Raw genomic sequence first — 5,849 nt, 5'->3', positions numbered from 1 at the left:
TCATTTTCTGTGGTTTGTGTTTTAGAAGAGACACACCCTATGGACCTTGGTGGTAACAGACTCCTCAACGGTTCAATGTGTGCAAACTACAGAAATAGGAAGTAATAGCTGTGGCTAATGTGAAGTCAGAGAAGATTTTAGCCACATTTTTATTTTATACTTAATTTCTAAGGTTTTGTTATAGTGCAAGTGTTTGAGTTTTTACGTTTAAAGGAATAGTTTGACATTTTGGGAAATGTGCAGATTTTTTTTCTTGCTCACAGATGACGGAAGTGATACCAGTGTTACAACTGTAGAAGTTTATACCTGGAGCTAGCAGCTGCCTATCTTAGCAAATGGTTATTGTTATGCCTCAGTTTTGGTAAAGATAAACAATATAAGATGTGTTACTTATTGAACTTCAGGGATACTGGTAGGTGGGTTTTGTTATTGTTGGGCGGGGCCATGCTTGCTGTTTTCCCATATTTTCAAGCTTTGTACTAAGCTAACCATTGGCTGGCCCTAGCTACATACTAACCATACCAGCTCTCAGCCAAGAAGCCAGTAAGGATATTACATAAACACACTTGAGCAGTATTCCTTTTGCACTTGACAACTAAAATAATTTCTTTAACAAACAAAACTGTGGTATCACATAAACCTCTGTGAGATGTTTCAGGTTAAACATATACAACATCAAATACATGTACAGTTCATGAGAAAAAAAGCAAAAATTGCAACTTTAATACCCATTGCCTGTAGGTGGCATAAACAAATATTCAATGGATATCACTTTCTTTGCCTGTAGGTGGCGACAGTGGTAAGTCTACAACTGCAATTTAAAACTCCCATTGCTTTTTTCAATATGACACTGGTTGGGTGTGATGCATCAGTGACACTGTTGTTTATTATTGATGTATGTAATATGAAAGTGAGTAACCTTGTATTTTCAAAGGGTATTTGAAGCTAGGCTATTTAACTGCAGCCACAAGTGGTAATTACAGGATAATGGCACATTGACTTTTCATTCATTTCTGTAGTAAACTGTGGGTCATGTAGGAAATAGGAATATTTTTTTATATCTAAAGTTAGCTAAGATTAGCCACCTTAGCTTAAAACCCCTGAGTGAGAGCAAGGCTGTGTATGAACTGAACATTTTATTTGTTAAAGGAAAGAGGCATTTTTTTTGTTTTTTGTTTTAATGTTATTTGGTTTCAGTTTAACATTACTGTTAACCTTTTTCAAAGTGTTAGAGTCATTCATGTATCTTTCCACCTTCCAGGCAACCACTGGTTTCCATGTCAGTGCAGTATGATAATCAGCTTGCAGATTTGAAACTTGCTCATGATGAGTCATCCATCACAGTGAATATCAGGCAAGCTTTGATTTTTGGCAGAAGTGGCGTTGCTTGTTGACACGGTTGAAAGCACAGATGGTTTTTCATCTACATGGTGGTTCTGTCTTTGTGGGAACCAGGATTTGAGAAATGTACTAATTAGCCCTGGTTTTAAAAAGCCCTGTCCAAGCTTTGAGTTGTCACTGATTGCCTGTATCAAGCAAGTTGAAATGCTGCAATTCAGAACTCTACAGTATGCTTATTTGACCTGTAAAATATAGGTCAAACATGCAACAACACCTGAATGTGGTCATGAAGGGATTTATCTTCTTTGACATCATAGCCTTTAGGGATCCAGACACAGTGAAATGGGTGTTGCGTTGTATTAAATCACATGGGCTAGAATCTAAAAATGCACAGGAAATTTCCATATTACAAAATTAGTAACCTATGACAGAAAGGGAATTCTTCCAGACATGACAGAATTGGCAGTGACTCAGTGAGTGGTTTCAGTTAAACGCCAACTCAATACATCAGGTCACATTTCATTATGAAACACCTCTGGAGTGTCTCTCTTTCTCTCGAGGTGCAGATCGTGTGCATGTGTCAGTTGATCAGGAGATGCAGTAAAGAGGAAGCTGATGATTTCATTTCTTGAAAAGAAGCCCAGGGTGCTCTGCATGCAGCACTCTGCTGCTGCCCAGTGAGATCTTTAACATCACGTTAGCCACGGTCTGGTGCACTGTCTGCTCCACATTTTGACTTTTAGCACTCACAGCACCACTTTAGCTCCTCTCTCCAAACTGGATCCTCTCGGCATTTACTTTTGTCACCAACTGCCTTAAGCAGACAGTTACATCAGTGTTGCTGTCCTCTTTCTAGCCCTGTCATCTGGAATATATTCTAGTTATGAAAGAGATCAGCCTGCTCCAGTGCCTCGATTCATCTTTATGACATTTACCAGTAATGTAACCCAGTGAATCCACTGGTGGCACAAGCTGTAATTCAAATAAAATGAATATAAGGATTTTTCTGATGTACACTATGTATATAAAACGAAATAAAATTCTAAGTCTCTTACAATTGTGGCAGGCTTTTCTAAAGTATGAAGCCTGAGCACAAACTCTGCCCCAGGGGTTTTGCCTCTCAAGCTTGACTAGGCTGTTTGCCATATGGTGCTGCTATAGTAGTCGACAACAGTCGTGCCAGCATTAAAAGCCTGCAGCTCTCCACTGTGTGTGGACATTTTAAGATGATTTGAGGATTTGCAAGTGAGGAGGACATTTCGTGCAGAGTTGAGAAGATTATTGTTAGTGTGTGAACTAGTGACCTGTTTGTGCCAGTCCCTCAGCATCATAATTATAGACACTGATATTTTCAGTTCAGTCTAGACACACACATGGCTTTTCATAGACAGATATTATTTGAGGTAAATAAAATAATGTCTGGATTTTGTTAGGTGTAGGAAATAAACAGTTAGGGAAATCGCAGAGATCAAGAGATTTGCAGGATGTCGGCTGTAAGCTGTAAGCAATAATAAAGAAGTAAAGTAGTTAAAGTAAATAAAGAAGTAAGTTCTTGTTGTTTCCTGTGTATTAAAGTGAATTCTCTTCACTGCAACTGAGGATGAAAACAACAGTAGGTGGTTGCTTTGCCCATATCATTGATAGATTACTGAACAGTTCTGTGTGTGCAGAATTTGATTGAAAGTCAATCAAATGACCATAAAAACACAACAACAACAAAAGCAAAGAAACACAAAATCACCATAAAGAGACAAAAATGACCAGAAACAACAGAGGCACAGCGACTACAGAGACATGAAACAACAACAAAGAGACGCAAAACCACTATAAATACATTCAAAACACCAACAAGATGTAAGGTGGCTACAAAGAAACACAAAACATCTACAAAGACATTCAAAATGAGATGCAAGGTGACAACAAAGAGACACAAAACAACAGCAAAGATGCAAAATAAGGGGTGTGAAGTGACTACAAAGATCCAAAATGAGTTCAAAGAAACAAGGAACAACTACAAAAAGACTCAAAAGACTTCAAAGAGATGCAGAATGGTCACAAAGAAACACATTTGTAGTCATTTTGCATCTCTTTGAGTGTCAGTATCTTACTCCTAAATGCGGGAAGTGTCTGCGTTCAGAGGCCTATTGTTTCATAATCTGTCCATGTTTACAGCAACCTATTTGAAGTTACAAATAGCAGCTATCAATTGATAGTATTTTATATTACAGTGTTTAACATTGGCATTCATTTAAACTTGGCATATTTATTACCAAGAATCAGGGCTTCAAATGTTAGTCTTAACACATTTTTAATCATTTTACAAACATGGCTCCCTTCTTAAAAAAATGTGCATCAGTCTTCCCCCTGGTTCAAAAGTTTCAAAATCCACAACTGACTGCTTCCCTCAGCTTGAGCTCTTCAGAGACTATTTCTGTCCACGTTTATGGCTTTTAATGATATCACCTGAGTGGGCAGCAGTCTGCCACAGAGGCAAAGTATAACCCTCACTCCCTCGTGTAATATATAAAATCATGAGCCCATGGAAACAATCGGTCTCCCTGTGTAGGTGTCTGATATCAGATCACTCGTTTCAACTGTATGAATGCATGCATTTATCTGGCATGCAAAGGTTGAGACTTTCCACTCCACTCCCTACTGGCAAACAGATACATGAGATGAACACAAACATGCTGTGACACACTCCTGCCCCCATGCTCACCTTTGTGGCTGTGTGGTGGGTGCTTTCGGTGTCTCTTTGGGTGACAATCTGGAATTCAAAAGTTATATTCGAGGCCTAAACTCTAGTTTATTTGTCATGTTCTGTCAGAACATTGTAGTGAGGCAATTTAACTTGTTTAACCACTCCTCATACAAATAGCTGGTATATTTTACACTTGAGTCTGTACCCCAGCCAGCCTGTTACTGCTGCTGCCAAATATCTCACAAATACCATGGCAAAATGTTTTGAATTCAGACAAATTCACATAACTGAGAAGGGATGTTAGCTTAAGCACTTAATCAATTTCACTCTCTAGCTCTAAAAAGAGCTGCAGTCAAATGTTGACACTAAAAACATAAATATTGGAAATAATTTACCACTGTTTTTCCTTTTTTCCTACTTTTTTTAAATACAAGTCCATGTCCATTCAAGCTGACTTGGTGTACTGGGACCAGCAAACACTTTCCTCTTCCATTCATTTTTGGTTTATTACTGCCACCTACTGGCTAATCTCCACAGTTCATTCTACCTAGTAAAATCAGGTACCAAAAAAAAAAAGTTATATTTGTTTATATTTGCTTTCTGAAATTTTCATTTATAAAGCAAGCCGGATGAGAGACCCAGTATGAGGGCAAAATACATAACATACTATAAATTATGTACAGCCCACTTTGCAACAATGAGGCAGTGTTACTGAGATGTCAAGATACAGACTATAAAAACAAATTTACAACAATAAATACTACTAGACATCAGATATATCTACCATATAAACCAAATCATGACAAGACGTGTATAAGATAGAAAATAGTTTTAAAAGTATACATTTGTCATATTACCTACTGTATTTTACTTTTAGTGCAGTATTTTCTGTCTTGTTGAATTGAAGATAACTGAACCATTGTGTGGCAAAGCACTTATAGTCTTATCTTTTCAAACTCAAAACAAGATTTGCTCCTAAGGAAAACTCAGTCTCCACTAAAAGATATTTGAATTAGGACTCCCAGCAGTCCCTGCAATGTCGTGTGCAAAGCAAAACAATTAGAGGGCGCTGTTTCATTATTTTTAAACCATTTACTGTGGCGTCTTCATCCACTGGGCTTAACTTCAGCCACTTCCAGCGTTGCCTCGTTAACATGAACACGACATTCCGCCCGCAAATATCATCGTTTTGTGGAAATGTGCAGTTGTCGTGATTTGATATTTCCAGCATCATGATTTAAAAACATTATCTCAGTAAAATGGCTCGCAAAAACATTTACGTTGTCGGCAGGATTCGAACCTGCGCGGGGAGACCCCAATGGATTTCTAGTCCATCGCCTTAACCACTCGGCCACGACAACTGACAATAGCTAATTTATATATATAAGTAATTCATAGTAAAGATCATTTTCTAAATGATTTTAACTTTTGTCTTTGATATAAAATTCATTTTAAATAAATACACATCAGTGTCGTCCAACTACACAGTTTTAACAGTGGTGTGCTGGCAGCAGTGAGGAGGGACTGACAATAAATCGATCCTCAGCTGCAAAGGAGTTTCTCCAACATTGCAGCCTTACATCTTCATTAATACTGTATCAAATAATATCGGTTTCGAAAGAATTTGATGTTTTGGTAGTAAGTCAATAAAACCTCTTGTAATCATTCTTTGTAAACTGATATTAATACACGCATAGCAGTTGTGATTATTTGCCTTTGTTAGATTTTATTTTGTGGAGAGAGTTGCTTCTTCGTTTCTGACGGCATACTTATTTTGCATATTATAGAATAATATTTTATATGCAAA

At 37.6% G+C, this 5,849-nt stretch overlaps 1 non-coding gene across 1 annotated transcript; it reads right to left on the bottom strand.

The window, feature by feature from the left end:
* Positions 1-5,321: 5,321 nt before the first annotated feature.
* On the bottom strand, positions 5,322-5,403 carry trnas-aga (transfer RNA serine (anticodon AGA)). Its single transcript has one exon. It is a non-coding gene; the product is annotated as a tRNA-Ser (tRNA).
* Between the last annotated feature and the right edge of the window lie 446 nt (positions 5,404-5,849).

The sequence above is a fragment of the Lates calcarifer genome, linkage group LG11 (genome assembly GCF_001640805.2).
Source record: "Lates calcarifer isolate ASB-BC8 linkage group LG11, TLL_Latcal_v3, whole genome shotgun sequence".
Lineage (NCBI taxonomy): Eukaryota > Metazoa > Chordata > Actinopteri > Centropomidae > Lates > Lates calcarifer.
The sequence above is the reverse complement of the archived record's forward strand: the minus strand, read 5'-3'. Positions and strand labels throughout refer to the sequence as shown.